The sequence below is a fragment of the Alosa pseudoharengus genome, unplaced genomic scaffold (assembly GCF_046254945.1).
Source record: "Alosa pseudoharengus isolate Yale_2024_CS ecotype anadromous, Long Island Sound unplaced genomic scaffold, YU_APseudo_1.1 YU_APseudo_1.1_scf_21, whole genome shotgun sequence".
In the NCBI taxonomy this organism is placed as follows: Eukaryota; Metazoa; Chordata; class Actinopteri; order Clupeiformes; family Clupeidae; genus Alosa; species Alosa pseudoharengus.
The window spans coordinates 18,210,429-18,230,660 of record NW_027468674.1 but is presented as its reverse complement, the minus strand read 5'-3'; the positions used below and the strand labels follow the sequence as shown (position 1 = coordinate 18,230,660).

Here is a 20,232-nt window from a genome sequence, read left to right as displayed (position 1 = left end):
GCTCCCCGGCTTATGTAATGAGTGGACCTTGAGGTTCATTTGTTTTGGTGCAGAAAGGCAGAAAGGCAAGACAACAGATATGGCAGGCAGATTATTGTTTTTATTGATCGTGTCTTCCCCAATTAACCCACACTACAAAGTCTAGTCTAGAGTGTTTTTAACACAATACAGTATTGATAGGTACATAAATGGGAGGAGAAACGGGTCTGTCATTAAAAAGAGCACTAATATGGCGTTTGGATTGTTTTGAGAACCTTATTGGTTTTATCTAATGAGTTTTCATTCCTTCACTTTGTCTTTGCAAAGGATCTGATACTGCTGCTGAGACCTTTGTAGAATACGCTACATTGATAACCTACTAAATGTGAGAAGAATTTCAACTGTAAAATGTAGCAGGAAGGATACTGAATTATATAAGACTGCTGGCTCAAACTGTGGTGTCAAATTAATGACAGCGTTGAATGTACAGAGAGAGATTAAAGTAGTTGAGTGTTGTTATTCAGCCTTTTTGTCTCACCAAAACCCAAGAGTTAAATCACCTCCTGTCAGCATGATTTTACATGGACCTGGTGATCCTTTCTGAAAAAAGCTTTTTTCCCCAAAGTCAGCAATGCTCTATATATTTCCTCAATTTTCTGCAGAACGTAGACACTCCTACGGCAACCCATTAACTCAGCATCTGAACACAAATTTTCGTAATGCCTGTCACCGCTTCCCTTTTGTCACATCCAGCTACCATGTGTACAGAAAAAAAGAAAAAAATCTCCCACACACACACAATCGTTGTGCCTCTGGAGCACTGTCATTGCTTTCCTGTCCAGCGTCTGGTGACTGTGAGCCGCAGACACATGATGGCAATTCTCTTTCAGGCTGTTAAGTCAATGATAGAAAAATAGGGGTTGTCAGCTTACAGGAAACAGATTGTGTTTGATGGCAGCGGCGCAGTCTTGAGAGATTGTTGACTGCCCCCTGAGACCGGCCTCCTCTAAGCGGCCGAACCTCCCGATTTTGTGTTTCTGTGCATTTTTGTGCATTTCTGGTCTTCTCCGTGTAGAGCCTGCTCACTAACACTGGCCTTGACGCTTAGGCAGCATTGCTTTCCTTGAAGTTCATGGAGTGTTTTACACCACTTTCTCGACAAAACAAAAATGTTTTTTTTTTTAAACTCTCCCCTACTTGAACCCTCCTGGGACCAACCCTTTTTTATTGCAGTTGTGCATCCTTAAAGCAATTTAACATTGTTTCTTTGGCTTTTGTGTGTGTGTGTGTGTGTAGGGTGGGGTAGGGTGGTTTTGGTGGTGGTGGTGGTGGTAGTGGTGGGGGGGTGATGATGACTAACCGATGGATATAGTTGCACATTAAATATGGAAGATCAAAGCGTCTAGACTTGGAATGCCTCAATGCGGCTGTGGTGATTGAAGCAACTACAAAGGGAAACCCCAGGAAAGCTGCGGAGACAAGAGAGCCCATTTATATCTGTGCCCCTGAAATGTGATTGTCTGCGATTGTTCCAGTGAACCTGCCAAAGTTGGCTTTGGCTTCCATCCTAATCGAAGAGGAAGGACACAGTCTTGTTTTATCATTATAGTGGCGAGGAATGTTTCCAGGTATGTAATGTTTCCAGCATTCTGGTTCTCAGGATGACCTCTTGGCTCAGGAATGACAAACATTTGTTTTGGTCATGCTGTTCTTTCACACTCTGTTGTAAAGAGGTCCATTGAGCTATGAATGTCAATGAGTCAGTGTGTTTAGATCAGTGGTTCTTAACTGGTGGGTCGGGACCCAAAAGTGGGTCGCGGAACCATTCTGGGTGGGTCGCGGAGCTTGTGGTTAAAAAAAAGAAGAAATCGCCCATTTCAAATAGACTTAAATTGAGACGAAATGGTGCAGAATCCACAGTGTGCGATGTTCACAATTGCTGGAACATGAGTAAAAATGCCTCATAATAAAGCACACCTGTCAAAGACAGACCTGTCAAGTACTTTAAGGTGACATCAGGAGTTGGAGACTTCACAAATGTAATGCCAAACAGCATGTTCCAAACAAATAGGCCTACAGGCACTTCACCTTTCTTAGCATGTAGCTCACCAAATCTGTTGTCTTGAACGCTATAAAATATATATGGGTCGTGACTTCATGAACATGGGAAATTGTGGGTCCCAAAGCCAGACCAGTTAAGAACCACTGGTTTAGATGATGGACTACATGTTGTTCTATGTCACTGTCTGCTGTTTACTGGTGCGGTCTGGTGCCTGTGATGGTATGTCACCAGCGTGGAAGCATTTTCCTGATGCAAGAACAACCTCTGGCATTGAACATCCCCTTGTTTCTGTTTTGGGTTATTCTGTTCTTATTCAAGTGGTTATGTGCAAGTTGTTAGTGTTTTGTATTAGTTTGTTTTGTATTTTTTCCAAGTTGAACTGCTGAATGTACAGATTGATGGGATTGATGTTTGCTAGAGCTGCATCTCTACATCTCTACAGTACATCTCACAGTGATGCAAACATGGAGGAAATAAATTGCCGGTATGCATTTCAGTACATTCCTACAAGTTTGAATGTGGTCTTCACTGTGTGGATGTGCAAGACTTTCTTTTTATAAGAATGTTTTTGGGGCTTTTTGCTGTTTTATTCAGAGAGAGACAGAAAGTGAGTAGGAGAAGAGAGACATGAAGTGAGTAGGAGAGAGAGAGACAGAGAGAGAGAGAGAGAGAGAGAGAGAGAGAGAGATGAGGAGGGATCAAAAAATGGCCGCGGGTCAGGTCCGAACATGGGTGAGTTTTGTATTTTTTTCCAAGTTGAACTGTTGGAAATCTCCCAATGTCCTCCTCTTGATCTCTCTAATATATTACAGTCAAGTTTCTGAGAGAGAGAGAGAGAGAGAGAGAGAGAGAGAGAGACTTTAGAGAATGAGCAGCTACAGCTTTCAGCTATAGCCATTGTTAATCGCTTTCGATCTCAATCAAAGCGCCAATCAACATGTTTTCGAGATGGGACACAGGCACATGCGGGCAGTCCCATGTCAATTCACTTCTCTCTTGTTTCACGCCTTCATAATTCTCTCAGATGAAGATAACAAGTCAGGGCTCCCTTCCTCTGCTATTGATTTTTGTCGAGAGTGGTAAATGCTTGCTGTGGTATTACATATAGCCACCCCCAAGCGCCCAACCCCCCCCCCCCCCCCGGACACCCCCCCTCCCCCTCCACCCCATCAAGAGCTGGAGAGATGTAAACGGCCGTGGCAAGACAAGCATGAAAATGATGGAATCACAAATTGGATAATTCACAGGTAATTAGTTTTACACTTACAGCCGAAGCACCTTCCCTCCCCCACTCCCTGTTCTTTTTCAGTGAGTGGCCGCTCCGATTCAATTGAAAGCATTGCTAATTCCGATGGGAGATGGGTCGGCACACCAGGGGAAAGCGCCTTGAAATCGGCAGGGCTCGGAGGTGGCGAGAAAAGCATATTTTTTCTGCGCCTTGAAACATTTCCGCCTGTTTTCATGCGGCACTACACGGAAATATCCTGGCTTTGAAGGTCACTCTCTGTATTTTAGGCTTGGCTCCTCTTTCTGCCTCTGCTTGTTCCTTTATCTATGTGATTGCCTCATAATTTCATCAGTCACAAAAAACAGTGTGTCTTCACACAGTATCGCTCACTCGGTTCAGTTGCGTGGGCTTAGAATCAGGTCAAGGTATGCTTCTAAATATGCGTGTTGGTGAGTTTATTAAGAATTATAGATGGTTTTGAAGTGTAAGTAGAAGAAGTATGAATTCCAATTCCAAGACAATTTGACAAATATCTATCAATGGCAATCTATCCATCTATTTTAATCATTCGGCTTAATGTGCAACAGTGTCCTAAGACGACCTTCTGCACTGCAGATTCATTACTGACTTTTAAAAATCTGGCCTTAATCAGGCATGGATCCCTCTGGCCATCTTGGGTTTTCTATTAAGTCTTAACAGAACCCTTTACTTAGAATTTCTCAGCATTCATTTTGCAGCAGAAAGAAGTTGCACATATTCAACATTCAAGGATTTTTTGAGTGTCATCTTGTTGATTCAGTAATTTCTCTGTTTGGGACTACTACTGCTGTTATAAACGTTAGGCTGACAACAAGCTGGTGGCATAGGCTACTTTACACAACTCTGCATTGTTGTTATACTTAGAGACTCTCTTTATCCGTCTCTCTCGCTCTCTCTCCTCTCAAAACATTCGCTATATTCATACAATTTCCATTATCCCCATTTCCTGCATTGCAGATGCAGATTGCAGTGATTTTTTTCTGTTTTGTTCCCCTCTCATCCGTGTTCCTCAGTCCAGATGCACAGCCGATGATAAACGATGACCTTTCAGAGAGACGAGGGCGAGAAAGACAGCCAGAGTGACTGAGTGAGTGAGAGAGTTAGCGAGAGGTGAAACGAGACACATCAGACTGGCGGAGTCTTTGAAAAGCCATGAGTCTTAACGTCGATGCCTGCACACTCCTGAGTACCTTTTGTTATCGGAGTTCCTCGCGAAACGACAAACAGCCTCATCTCCGTAAGGTGAGACACTTGATGTGAGAGGTGTCCCGGTGAGATAACAGGGGGAAAAACGAGGCGCTCTGTGAAAGGTTTTTCAAGGCTGATGGGTGATCCTGTTCTCATAGAGACATTGCGTGCAAGCACACCACACTCAAGTGGCTTTCAGGATCCCAGGCCAGTCAAGGCCACAGTGATGGAGGAGTTTAGGAAGGGCTCAGAGGATTTCGTGTCAGTTTCTATTCTGCCGTTTCCTGTTTTTGTACTTTATTTGTACATTTGTCATCTGTGCCTTGGTCAAATAGGCTCATCAGATAGAGTTGGAGTTTTATTTTTGTTTATTTTTTTAAAGAAAGCTGTTGATGGCGCTCTTGTTGACAGAAAGTCGTTTGATAGAAGTAGCGTAGTATAGATTCTGAACAATGTTGCTGATTCCTTTTGGAGATGTGTCTGCACATCATCCACCTTATCTGAGGAATAGCAGTGATTCATCACCTACTGTACCACCTAAATGACTCTTGTGGGCATATTCTTGTTTTTATTTTTCATGTGGAATGGACATAATTCGGTATGTTGACACTCAGATCAGAAGACAGCGGGTCTTTGTCAGTGGGTAGTAATAAAACTAATTTGATGAAGATAGATACAGTATTAGTCACATGATAGCAATACTCATTACACCATTTACATCATATGTCTTACTATACTATATTAATACTGTACTATGCTATACTATACTGTACTATGCTAAACTATACTATACCATACTATCATACTATAACATACTGTACTATGCTAAACTATACTATACCATACTATCATACTATAACATACTAAACTATATCTATACTGTATACTATACTATACTATACTATTGATATACAGTATATTATACTATACTATGCTATACTATACTATTACAGCTCTCAGCAAGACATATGAAGAGTCTTTCCCACTCTCTCCATTGGAATATAACATACTGTATGTAAGGGGTTTAACTGTTAATTGTATGTAAATAGTTAAGTAGTGCAATAAAACAGCAAAGACACCATATGACCGATGCTCTTTTGCAATAGTAAACATTCAGACATCCATTGGATTCCTTCCTCCAGAGTTCTGGCTCTTGATCACCGCTCAAATCTAAACTACCTGCTGCTGCATCCTCTCTTAACCTCTGAACTGCCCTCCGGCCGTGCAATCCCAACAAGCCTGTTGGACATACAAGATAAGCAGTTAGTGTAAAGCCTGCACAGCTTGATAGAGTAGGAAGTTACAACGTATGTGTGTGTATGTGTGTGTGTGTGTGTGTGTGTGTGTGTGTGTGTCTGTGTGTCTGTGTGTAAGATGTACCCAGAGCCTGTAGGGTGGTCTCATGTAAAAGTATGAATTCCACTTAGAATCCCGACGGCCCATATCGTTCTTTTTTTCTCCTGCTTATATTTCCCCTTCAGCTGCTGGCATTTTAAGCATGCAGCCTCTTCCTAGCAGATTGCCACTTTGCCCCCTGTCGTTTGGCTAACCTCTCCGAGCGCTCACATTTTGGAGAAACTGCCAGCCAGAAAACACGCTCACATCCTGACCCACTTACACACTCACGTCAGCCTCCTCCTCCTCCCCCTTTTCTGCCTCCATCGCTCTTTCTCTCTCTCTCTCTCTCTCTCTCTCTCTCCTCTATCGTTCTTCTGCATGTTTCTGCTCTTTGTATCGTTCCTTTCCTTCTGTAAGTCTTTTCTTCTTTCCCTCACCCTATCTCACCCTCTCTTTCGTTCTCAGTCTGTCCTCTCTCCCTTTCTCTACCATTCTCTCTCTCCCTCTCTCTATCTCACTCTCTCTTTCTCCCTGCTTCTCTTCCATCTCTCTCTCTCTCTCTCTCTCTCTTTCCCTCGACCCCTCTACTCTCTCGGTGTACAACTCCCAGCACAGTAGGAGTCCCTGTAAACCCGACTTTACTCCCAGATAGTCCGTCTGCAGTTTTGATGAGCCGCATCTGAACTGACAGCTCTGCTTCCTGCCATCAGGTATCAGGGATAGGACTTTTGAAAGATCTCTCCAAACGCAGCAAACAAGTCTAGAATGACATGGCCAAAAACAATATTGAAAAAAGTTGGGAAAGTCATTTTAGGATGACTTTGAACAGTAGCCTAGGACGCAAACCATAAACCAAGGTTTTGGTTTGAGTTTTAAAAGAGAGAAAGCACTGATGCAGTGGATATTTTTGCCATAATGTCAGCAACTTTGGAATGTAAAGTAAGCTAAATAACAACAAAAAAAATTGAGATGTAAAATATACACATTTCTTTTCCTGTAGTATGTCATTGTATCGCATCTGTATTCTAAGTGCAACACACAATATGAGTAATAGTGACCTTCTCATATCACGACTGCTGCGAGTCATAATATGAAAGGGTTAGTACCGTAGGGTCATATTGTAGTGTCATAAATAGGTGTGGTTGATGGCGATACTATCAAAGGCTAAAACATTATTGAATCACTTGTATCCAAAGAAAATGATTGTATTAAGTGAATGGAGTGTGTGTGTGTGTGTGTGTGTGTGTGTGTGTGTGTGTGTGTCTGTGTGTGTGTGTGTCAGAAGCTGTAGAAGTTATTCATATGCTATCTTGACGTCTTATTGAGCTGAAGTAGGGAGGACGGCGAGATCACAGTCATTTCACACACCTCTCAGTGTTGCCCTCCTAAAATCATATTCATTAATTAGGGCAATAAAAGATCCTCAGTGGCCATTTCTCTCTCTCATTCTCTCTCTCTCTCTCTCTCTCTCTCTCTCTCTGTCATGCTCTATCTCTCTCTTTCTCTCTCTCTCTTATCACACTCTCTCTTTCACCTTGAATGAGTGCTTCATGATCCCCACCTCGTACATATTCATCAAGCGTCTGCCGGCGCAGAGGAATCACCCTTGTGACACGTTGTGTATTCCCTCGCCTAGCTGACGGCTAAATTTAGCTGCACTGCCAAAGCCGCTGCCACAAAGTGAATGCCATCACAAAAAAACAGTGCCCGAAACTGGTACTCTGAGGCGACATCAGATCTACCTTATGGGAGATTTGTTAAATTATGCTTTCAGCAGACAGAGCCACTAATGGTGTCATTTCCTTGGAGCCATTTTCATATCCGCAGATATGCATGAGCGCGTCCCCCAAAACCATGCAAGCTGGGTGCCTTAATCTCACGATTTTCTGCTAACATATGACCACGCACACTCCATTGTTGCCTCCTCTGCATTATTCGACATTAGCCGGCATTAGTGTACTCTCTGGCGAGTGTGCTGCCATAGTAACCCCATAGATAATGGCTGATTGAAAGGGTATCATGGCTAATCTCCTCTGCGCGGGGCCCACCGCGGCCCCCTTTGATTTACAGCGGTCCCTGGCATTGTAATTGCAGGGGATGGGGGATTACTTTGCAGTGCTAGGGAGATAAATCTCTGCCAGAGGCCGACACTTAGCTGTTCTCTGCAGCTGCTTCTCCGAGCCAGAGGAGATGCAAAGGGTTGGGAGAGAGGTGCCAGAGTGTGGGTGCTAAACAAACTGTTAGCCTTGTTTGGCCTAGGCTAGTTAGTGCTGAATTCCCCTCTCGCTAAACTGTTAGCCTTGTTTGGCCTAGGCTAGTTAGTGCTGAATTCCCCTCTCGCTAAACTGTTAGCCTTGTTCGGCATGGGCTAGTCAGTGCTGAATTCTTTTGTTGCCTAACCCGTTAGCCGTGTTTAGCTTCAGCTAGTCAGTGCAGAATTCCTCTGTCGCTAAAGCATTAGCAGAGAATGTCTAATAAGGGGAGAACCGCCACTCTCGGGAAACTTCCGGTTTCCGAACTGGTTGCAGTTCCTCTTCTGGTTCCACATGAGGACGCTCACGAATAAGTGCAGAATGAATGGAGGTCTATGGAGCTGTACCCCTCAAATCCACTTTTCTCTAAATATAATCTTTTGCCCAGAAATTTGAATGTTGCATGCGAAAGAGGGTGCAGAGCAGGGGCGCAGGAGATATTTTGAAAGTGAGGGGGACCAAATTGTGAACACAAACCCATAGTGAAATCAGATTTCCAGATATCGGATCGCCACCTCTGGCCTACTTTCGACCATCATATTTTAAACTTGCCAGAATATTAAGATAATACCATTGATTGTTTTCAAAATATTGTTTGATTAAAACTGTCAAAACTGTGAGATGAGCACAATGCCAGATCTGCCCTCAGACCAGCTTCTTGCTATGTGCTATGTGCAATTCTACAAATTTTTTTAGATTTATTTTACACTACTTGGGCCAATGGTAGAATACTCTAAAAGCAACATGATGTATATATTTTATGAAGCCATGAATGAATCATCATGCCTATGATCCAAACATAGACTACATGATCAAATAGCCTAGTTAGGCCTACAGTACCTAAATTGTCTGGTATAAACCAAATCAACTCTCCACTATGTGTCTGCAGTTAATATTTATGCAATGTTAGAACATAATGGCTTAACAAGTTACCAGTCTAGAACACACAGAAAATGCAACAGAAAGTTGCCTTTATAATCAACTATTTGTTCCAACAGCATTTAAACAAAGCATTTATAAAATTGAAAAAAATAATAAAATACTGTTACTGTAGTAACTGTACCACATTATCCCAAGCTTCAAAGAGCTCCCCATGTCTGTGACAGCCATACATGACACCGCTAAATTCTCAGCTTGTTTATACCCCACACTGAACGCGTAAGAAAGGCCCATCACTCTGGGGTGTGGTCGCCTACTCTCTGGGATTTATGCACCAAGGTAACTGAAGTATCCAATTTGTGTCTTGAAATTATGTTTGAAATAAATGTCTTAGAACAAAAACTTTGGGTAGGCCTATATACTTGTATTTTATAGTTCAGTAGGCTACTTGAGTTTGTTATCAATAAACATAACAGCTAATGTCATGTTGAGCAGAAGATAGGCTACCATAAATCCTCAAATTATGCCCGGGATTGATTCTATTTATAGCCGGACACAGGGCTCGAATTATCTTTTTGTCTTTAAGGGGGTCTCTCTATCTCATAAAAGGTTGACACACCCCGCGTATAGCCTAACAAGGCGATACAATGAAATAGCCTAGGCGCAAGTGGCGCTTTTGCGCAGTAGGCCTACAGTATATGCACACGGTAGGCCTAGGCTTTACCTTGACACACGCATACAAAAGACATAGATTTTTCATAGAAATTGATTACTTTTAATTAATTTCAACATATTATTGATTATAATAGTCCATATCTCATTTCAATTTCACAATACAAAGAAATAGACTAAACAATTTAGTCTGTGCCATTCTCAATTTCACAACGTAACTCATTTAAACCAGACCACCGTCTCAGATAGGCTATCCTCAACACAATAATGCATGTAGTGTAACTTATACACAGGGGAAAACTGGCAGAAATGAATAAAGCCAGCCAAACTATGTTGTAGTAGGCTAATGTGTTGAACCGTGGAAAATTAATAGACGAACAATTTTGGAGTTTGCACTGAGATATTGTCGGGTAGCCAATTGAATATTCCGACATCAGAGATTGCTAACAGGTGTTTCAAAATAGCTGGGAACTTTCCGGAGCTCTGAATGGCAGAGGATAGCTAGATCATCAGACAACACAATCATTGTAGGCTGCATTATGGGCCATAATGTATGGCTTTGTCAATCAACATAAAATAGGTAAAGCGCAAGTTCAACAGCAAACAGGACTTTTCAGCATGTATCAAACCACGTAGGCTAGCCCAATGAACGCCTATGCAAATAGACAAAACACTCACATCAAAGCAGGGTGACTTCTTCAGAATTGCGAGTGCTGTCAAATCGATACGGTTTGCTCATATAGTCTAGTGGTGTAGTGGTGAAGTGTCATGCTGCGTTCAAGAGCGTAGTGTAGGTCTACGTCCCGTAGTAGCCTATATTTTAATTTAACGTCTTTAATGGTAAGAGATCGCACAGGGATGGATAATGAGCGGTTGTTTAAGATTAAATTACAATGCCAGACACCTTCAGATATGAGAGACCCCCTCAGGTTTTTGACTTTGTTGCTTCCATGGGAGCCAGTTGTCACTCTATGGGAGCTCGGCTCCCTCTGGCTCCCACGTAATTCGAGCCCTGGCCGGACAAATAAAGGCAGGTTCCCATATTTGCCTATACTATACCAGCAATTGCCATCAGTCCACCAGCACTAGAAGACATTGCTTCGATTTAAGTCAATGAAATAACACCTCTTCTTAATATTTTATTATATTGTTGGTTGGATTAATAAAGCCGTTTTCCTACCATGGGTCTCCAACACACATTCTCAAGCTCATTGTCTTGCCGCCCCTTTCGAGCTAATTGCCAGAGGCTGAAGCCTACTACATTTAATTGTTGCGTGACTCAAGGCATTCCAGCCTACGAATTTAATAAAAAGTAGTCTACTAAATCATGCATAATTAAACAATAACTCAATTTAGGCTAATTGGCTACGCAAAAAGGTTTCTATTACAGCACAACCCCTATTCAATGAATGGCTGCCTTGTCTCGCAATAAACAGCGGTGGAAATCCCGACACTTTTTCAACTGCATTCATACAGTGAACCATCAAATATCTCCCAGAGTTCAGTGCCCATCAGTCCCAACATTTAGCAATATAATCAAACAGTCCAAAAGTAAATTAGATCCCAAACCAAACCGAAAATGTTATGCTTTTGATGGCCTACCAGTATGCCGCTCCAAACGAAAAGCATCTCTAATGATGGTTGTTAGTAGACAAACTGGCTTCAGATATCCAACAGAGTGAATATGAGATTGTGCAGTCTTACAGTACTGTAGATGGCTGTGGTTAGTGATGTGATGCTGTTAATGGGGAGTTTTACATAGTTAGCGCAAACCCTATAGGTTATTATTTATTTAGCGTATATAAGGTTTTTTTTCCTTATCAAAAGTGAGGGGGACGACGGCTGTCTCTTCAGCACTGCGTGGGACACATCCCCCACGTCCCCCGTGCCTCCTGCGCCCCTGGTGCAGAGAAAATACAGACCGCTGAGTATTATATTTTTTGAGTCACTTATTTGTTCTAAAAAGCCTTTCAAATGTGTCAATGACGTCATTCATTAGCAGAAAGCTAGTGTGTTGTGGGCAACAACGACCCAACCTGTAAGAAATCGAAAGGACGTAAGTACTCGTTCATTCAACTTTTGACCTATAATCCATATTGAGCCTTCAGAAACCACAATCAAATCTTCAATTTTTCAACGACAACCAGGTGAAAGAGACACATTTAGCCGTCTAGCTCTATAGACCCCCATTGTTTTTGCACTTATTCGTGATCGCCCCTAGCGGAACTACTACAGATTGCAGGTACAATGGAGTTAATAGGGAGTGATCCGGCTCTCTGTAAACGGGCTCTGGCATTAGCCTTTTTCGACCTTGGCAGAGAATGTCTAATAAGGGGAGAACCGCCACTCTCGGGAAACTTCCAGTTTCTGAACTGGTTGCAGTTCCTTTTCTGGTTCCACATGAGGGCGCTCACTAGTGCAGAATGAATGGAGGCCTATGGAGCTGTACCCCTCAAATCCACTTTTCTCGGGATATAATTTTTTGCCCAGAAATTCGAATGTTGCAGTCAAAAGAGGGGGCAGAGAAAATACAAACCGCTGAGTATTATATCTTTTTGAGTCACTTATTTGTTCTTAAAAGCCTTTCAAATGTGTCAATGACGTCATTCATTAGCATAAAGCTATTGTGTTGTGGGCAACAACGACCCAACCTGTAAGAAATCGAAAGGACGTGACTACTCGTTCATTCAACTTTTGACCTATAATCCATATTGAGCCTTCAGAAACCACAATCAAATCTTCAATTTCTCAACGACAACCAGGTGAAAGAGACAAATTTAGCCGTCTAGCTCCATAGACCCCCATTGTTTTTGCACTTATTCGTGATCGCCCCTAGCGGAACTGCAACAGATTGCAGGTACAATAAAGTTAATAGGGAGTGATCCGGCTCTCCGTAGTGAACGAGCTCTAATAGGGAGTGAACGGGCTCTGACCTTGGCCAGTCAGTGCAGAATTCCTCTGTCGCTAAAGCATTAGCCTTTTTCAACCTCGGCTAGACAGTGCAGAATTCCTCTGTCGCTAAAACATTAGCCTTTTTCAACCTCGGCTAGTCAGTGCAGAATTCCTCTGTCGCTAAAGCATTAGCCTTTTTCGATCTCGGCTGGTCAGTGCTGAATTCTTCTGTCGACTTTTGTGGATAAGATATCTGTTAGGGTTGTTGAGCCTGTGGTGGTCACCCTTTGTGGCTAAATTAGCCATAAGCCCTTCTGTGCCGACTTCCTCTCTGACTGATCTTTACTGTATATTAACTTTGGATAGCTTTAGCCATTTATCACTTCTGTGATTAAACTAACACATTTGCCTATTTTAACCTGACTAAGTCATCAGTGACTTAATCGTTTAGCCCTTTTTGAAATAGATTATCTACCCATTGATCGATGCACAGTGACTGTGCACAATTATATTTGTTTTACAGTATTCATTACAAAGTTGTGCTAATTGGTTCATTAGTGAATTATACTGTAATTGGCTTGTAGCGGCCAAGTGTTGATAGCGATGTTACTTTTTGTCTGCTCTTCATATCACTGTTCATATCACCAAGTGTTTGATTGTTCACCCACTAACAGGGATTGTGAGCTGGGTTTACGCTGTCGTGAGAGAGCTTATTTTTGCCCTACTGATGATGTGTTTTACTGTTGCCATTCTTGGCCAGGTGAAAAATAGATTATTTATCTCAGTGAGACTAACCTGGTTAAATTAAGGTCGTAAAAGGTTATAAAAAATATAAATGGCCAGTCACACATGAATATAGACCTAAAGAGTTAATCATAATAAAAGCTTAACTGATGAGTGTTTTCTGCACGAGTGATAACATAGTTTTTACTCATCACTGACTCATTACTCATGACTTTACTCAATATTTCTATAATTATGATTTAGTATTTGTTTCTTCATGTTCATTTTATCTTGTACCATCAACAGTATAGCTTACGTTGTTGCCTATAATGTAGTGTGATTTTGATCAATTGCTCACTTATGTCTCATCCATCATTCAGTCATGCAAACACACACAAACAGTGAAAAATACTTTTGTTTTTGTAGCTGAAAGAAAGCTTTTTGTGCATTCAAAAAAGTAATTATTGGGTTTTCTTATCTATACTGACTGCAAACACTTTGAACTTTTCTGATTGTTATCTCTTGAGATACAGTCTATTGTTGCTTGTCCCTACTTAAAAGTAGAAATGTATGTGAAATGACAATTTTTTTTAAATTGTTTATTGGTGAAATGACTAGTCTACTGTAGGTTTCAGTGAATTATATTCATCTCTTTAGACTGCTTGGACGGGACTGTAAACAAATACAGAACTGCCAGACACTGCCTTATTTATCAAACTCTTTCAAATGATAAACATGCTCTGCTCTGAGGTATTTCTTGAACATCCCAATCTCTCCCGAGCCATGGGGCATTTTTACCGGACAGTCCACTGAACAAACAAGTGAACCCAATACCGTCCTCAAAGTGGTATTGAATGTTCTGCTTCTGTTATTGTTTGGGGAGTCCTTATGTGGACCTGTTAAATAGCATTTACCCCCCTATTTTGAGTTTTTCCTCGAAATTGCACACCGCCTACTTACAATGGCCCTGTTGCCACATACTTTGACTTATAATCAAGTGCCTGACCTCTTTGGAAAGCTAAGGCCTTGTAGAATTTTTTGGTACCAATAGATTGACTGTGTGATGAACTATCAGAGAGTGGCAAAGGGTAGAATGATAGTTTTTCTTATAGGCGGTTATGTACATCTCGAGAAATGACCACATTCTGCCCTCTTGGTCACTTGTATTGTCTTGAAAACACCACTGAGGCCCACTACCAGGTCTTGTGAATTTGTATCTCAACGTAGATCCCTATAGGATGAAGTATGACTGTGTGGGACCCATATTTGTGTGGGCATACACATGCGTTTTGCTTTGGAGACTCCAAAAGGACCTTTGGTTACCCAAAACACATACTGACAAAAAAACTTCCTATACAAGAACCCCTTTATGTAGAACCATGATCTTGGTGTCAAATTAAAGGTTACACTCTGTGTCATGTTGCTTGTACCTGGAGTGCTTTGCAGTGGCTGTGCCATGAATCCAGAGAAGCATTATCTGACCTGAAACTCTTACTTTTGCTCCTACGCCTTTGAGATTTCCGTGAAAAAAGGACAAACAAGGTAATGCAGTGAACATTTGTATTATAAAATGAAACAAAGGTAAAACAATAGTAAATATTATAAATATGTTAGTTAGTTAGTTTATTTGTCCTTACATAGGAAATTTGTTTTCACCTACCATACAATACAAGCCTCACAGACATGAAATACATAGATACACACAGTTACGGTTCTTCACCCACCACCCTGTTACCACATACCCCACCCACATAGATGTTAACAGCACATATACAGCACATATGATAGAACTTTCACCTGGCTGCCTCCAACAGTTTCAGGCTATATCTTCCTCCCAGCTTTCTGAGGTGGTCTCCCATATGAAATCTACATCCTGCCACTTAGATGTTTTACCTGCACGCCTTTTTAAAGAAGTTTTTACCATCATCTGCCCTCTTGTATTGGCCATAATTAATCACTCACTAACCAATGGAGTGGTCCCCTCAGGTTTTAAACGTGCAATTGTGCAACCTTTACTTAAGAAACCTAACCTTGAGCCCAGTGACCTGAAGAATTATAGGCCTATTTCTAAATTACCTTTTCTGTCAAAGATACTAGAAAAGGTTGTCCTCTCTCAGGTTTCTTCTTATCTGAGTGAGTTCAATATATGTGATAAATTCCAATCAGGTTTTAGATCTCTGCACAGCACTGAATCGGCCTTGCTTAAAGTCCAAAAAACGACATTCTCTTAGCAGTTGATTCTGGATCTTGTGCCCTCTGGTGCTTCTTGATCTGAGTGCAGCATTTGACACCATTGACCATAACATCCTATTAAAACGCTTGGAGGATGAAGTTGGTCTCCAGGGTTCTGTTTTGCAATGGTTCTCTTCTTATCTTAGTGATAGATCATTTTCAGTTAGTTTAGGCAATTTCTCCTCTTACTCTGCCCTTATAAAATGTGGTGTTCCTCAGGGTTCCATTTTGGGCCCTCTTCTATTCTCTCTTTATATGCTACCCCTTGGCTCAATTTGTAAAAAGTATAACATTCAGTATCACTGCTATGCAGATGACACTCAGTTTTACCTGGATGGCAAGAAATTTTCTTCAACTGAACGAAAGTAAAACTGATATAATTATTTTTGGCCCTCCAAGCGATGTTTCTATCTTGAAAAATGCACTAGGACCTCTCTCTGCAAACTGCCACAGTGAAGTAAAGAATCTTGGGGTTTTCTTTGACTCCTCTTTAAATTTTCATAAGCAAGTAAATAGTGTGGTCAAAGGCAGCTTTTTCCAGTTAAGAACCATTGCAAAACTGAAGCCCTTTTTGTCCTTCTCCGATATTGAAACTCTTATACATGCTTTCATAACTTCTAGACTAGATTATTGTAATTCCTTATATGCAGGCCTGACCCACTCCACTCTCAACAGACTTCAGCTAGTTCAAAATGCAGCAGCTAGATTATTAAGTGGCTCTAAGAAACGTGAGCATATAACTCCTGTGTTGGCTAAGCTGCACTGGTTACCTGTGGAGCACAGAGTTAAGTTTAACATTTTACTTTTTGTCTTCAAAGCCCTCAGTGGTCTGGCACCTAGTTACATAGGTGACCTACTAATTCCTTACAGCACTCCAAGATCACTTAGGTCTTCATCTCAGAATCTTCTCTATATCCCCAAAACACGCCTTAAAACTAAGGGTGATAGAGCCTTCTCTGTTGTTGCCCCCCAACTCTGGAATAGTCTACCTGTACATATTAAGTCCTCTCCAACCATTGACTGCTTTAAGTCTAACTTAAAGACTTTCATTTTCTCCCAAGCTTTTAATCTACCTTAATACCCCCCCCCCCCCCCACACACACACACTCTTTATTCTTTATTTTATTTTTGACCAACTTGTTTATTGTTATTTCAATTATTTATTTATTTTCCCCCCATGTTATGTGATTATTGTTGTTGTACCATTGTCATTGTTTTATGTTTGTTTGTAAGCACTTTGGTTCAACTCAGTTGTTTTTAAATGTGCTATAGAAATAAAGTTGACTTGACTTGACTTGACATATATCACAACAGCACATATACAGCACATATACATCACATTACACAGATACAAACAGGAAAACCATCACCAGTTGGCATTACAGAGGAATGAGGGCGGCACAGTGATCCATCACCACTGTGTGTTGTTCAGTGCTGCTATTGCAGAGGGCACAAAGCTTTTCCCAAAGCGTACTCGCTTCCACCCCATAGCCCTGTATCTGCGTCTTGATGGAAGCAGAATGAAGAAGGGATTGAGGGGGTGGGTGGGGTCATGAGCGATGGTCTGTGCTCTGTTCTTGGTGAGTTTACTGTTGAGATCTGATAGATTAGGGGTGGGGAGGCCTATTGCTTTGGCTGCGGTATGAGTGATGTGCGTGAGTCTGTTTCTGTTGGCAGCAGTTAGCATGTTGAAAAAGCAGGGAAGGCAGTAGAGGAGGATGGGCTGGACTATGCTTTTGTACAGAAGGAGCAGGTGACAGGGGGCAACAGAAAGTGATCTGAGCTTACGGATGGCATAGAGTCTCTGTTGACTGCGTTTTTGTATGTCAGTGGTGTGTTGCTCAAAGCTGAGTTTATTGTCCAGGGTGAGTCCAAGGTATTTGAAACATAAATAAATATAAAAGTTAAAAAATTAAATGTCTGCTGCGGGAGCACCCTCTTCCTCTGCCTTGGCCCCTCCCTCTTCCTCTCCCCCTGCTTCTTGCAGCACCCTTTCCTCTTCTTGTCCCACTGGTCTCAGCCACCGGCTCCTCTTCCTCAGACACAGGATCCTCAGCTCTTGTTTTTTTGCTTGGTGGGGCCCAGTTTTCATCGCTGTCACTGAAACAATTGTACAGGTGGAAGTTAGACTCAGACCCACTAAAGTATATGAAAACCATTCCCAAAAACGTATACAAACTAGATGTACCGCAGAGCGGTACAAAATATGACCGCCGCCCAGTCCAGCACATTTTCTCCAGAAAAAGAAATCACGCTGAAAGGCCTATATGATTCTAACTGTCTCACTAAATTGCATTATCCACACTCAATTCTCACTGGTATCTGCTAGACAACAAGTACCAAAACATGATTAGTTCATAGATTTCACATGTAAAATTCATTTTATACAACCCCACCTCCATCTTGCCTGTTCATAATTCTGAGAAATTCTTGATTGTTTGTGTTATGTTTATGTTATGTGTGTGGGTGTGTGTGTGTGTGTGTGTGTGTGTGTGTGCGTGTGCGTGTGCGTGTGTGTGCGTGCTTGTGTGTGTGCCTGTGCATGCAAGCGTACATATGTCTACTGTGTGAGTATGTGTCATACGTATGATTACTGTGAATGTATGTGTGTGTGTGTGTATATCTGTTTGTGCACATGTGTGCACATGAAATGGGTTAACATGACCCCTGGAGGCAAACATACGGAAAAAAATGGTCATCCTAGGCCCTACAGTTCTCAAGATATTCACAGAGAACTGTGTCTGCCCTACCCTCCTTTCGGGGGGTCCAGTCCAGCGGGGGGGCTACAGATCAAAACGAAAAATGACGATTCCATGCTATCCATGTGGGGGTACATGCCCACCAAGTTTTGTGTACCCCGGTCTTTCAGTGTCCCGGGAATCCTTGTTGGTGTACGTCACTAAATGTACACATAAATTATTTTATTGTAAGGCCCCCCATGAACGAAAGTACACAAAACTTGGCATGCATTTTAATTTCGTGCAGTTTTGACCTTGTCAGCCAGAGATATTGTGATGAAAACACCTAATTTTTTGCTTTTTAATTTTTAACTAGGTGGCGCTATACATGAAATAAGTGGTAATGGAATGGGTTGACATGCCCCCTTAAGACCAACATACATAAAAAAGGTGGACCTCCTAGGCCCTACGGTTCTCGAGATATTCACAGAAAACTGTCTCCGGCTACCTACAGGCCAGTTGGTGTATAGTAACATAAATTAATTTATTGTGTGGCCCCCCATGAACGGAATTCCACAAAACTTGGCGTGCATACAGATGGTGTCATAATGATCCTACACTTCCAATTTCGTGCAGTTTTGACTATGTTAGGTCACAGATACCTTCAATTACAACACCTCATTTTTACTTTTTTGTGTTTAACTAGGTGGCGCTATACATGAAATGAGTGGTTATGGAATGGGTTGACATGGCCCCTTGAGATCAACATACAAAAAAAAATGGTCCTCCTAAACCCTACGGTTTTCGAGATATTCACAGAAAACTGTGTCTGCCCTACCCTCCTTTCGGGGGTCCAGTCCAGCGGGGGGGCCACAGATCAAAACGAAAAACGATGTTTCCATGCTATCCATGTGGGGTTACATGCCCACCAAGTTTCGTGTACCCCGGTCTTTCAGTGTCCCGGGAATCATTGACAGAAATTTGGGCATGCGAAAAAAAAAAAAAAAAGAAAAAAAAAAAACATTCCGGTAAAACATCTGTAGGTAGCGAAGTTGAAAAAGCTGGTGGGCAGATTGGCCTACACACTTCTGCCATATAGTTTCCACTGGATTTTTTGATTGTCGGTGCCGTTTAAGTAGTATACTATAGACTATACTACTTAAACGGCACCGAAAATCAAAAAATCCAGTGGAATCTAGATGGCAGAAGTGTGTAGGCCAATCTGCCCAGCAGCTTTTTCTACTTTGTCACCTACAGAGTTTGACAGGTACGATCTTTCAAAACGCCATGTTATTTCCCATAGACAATCCACGCCCGGAAGTTGGATGGATACGGAAGTTAGGAGGCGGGATATATTCTGGAGAGGTCTATGTGACGATGTGTCACATGTCTAAAGAAAGCTCTCCTCGTTGGCTACACGGACATCTAGGTCCCATCTCATTGGCTCGTTCAGACGCAGCTCTATGGCCATTCAAAGACTGGTTGTCAGATTCATCGCTTACGTGACTCATTGGCTTTGATGGCATCTATCTCGACTCTCATTGGTCCTACAGACATGTAATGGGTATCGATGGAATCAGAAGAGCCTCGTGAACACGCAGAGTATCGTGAATCCAGCGACAATAATGGAAGTCAAACCGAAATACCTGGATTTCCGCGGAAAATAAGTTTTCACTTCGCTTCTTTCCTTATGTATCTGTTTTGTTTGCGCTGGCGTGTACAACTACTCAATATATTGGCAATAAAACAATGTAAATATTTCACATCTATGGATTCTTACGAAAATTTCAAGACCAAGCTTGCTGGGCTAACTTATTGGTACGGCCATACAGACAAGTGACAAAGTATCAACGCAGCAAATTTGGGGGGTGGTGGAGGGGGGCATTTGATATGTTATATATCGGGATAAACTTATATTTTACACACGAAATATATGTCAATTCATGGAAAGCTTTACATATATCGATTCTGGAGATTCTCAGCTTTAAAATGGTATATAGCATGACTAGGGTAGTTCATGATAAGGTGCAAAAAAATGCATGGGGGTTGTTGGGGGGAGGTGGGGGGCAC

General features: G+C 41.8%; 1 protein-coding gene across 1 annotated transcript in view; it reads left to right on the top strand.

Annotated features, from left to right (window-relative positions):
- Positions 1-20,232, top strand: part of pcdh15b (protocadherin-related 15b) — a 194,881-nt gene that overhangs the window by 44,792 nt on the left and 129,857 nt on the right. The gene's annotated exons all lie outside the window — the stretch shown is intronic.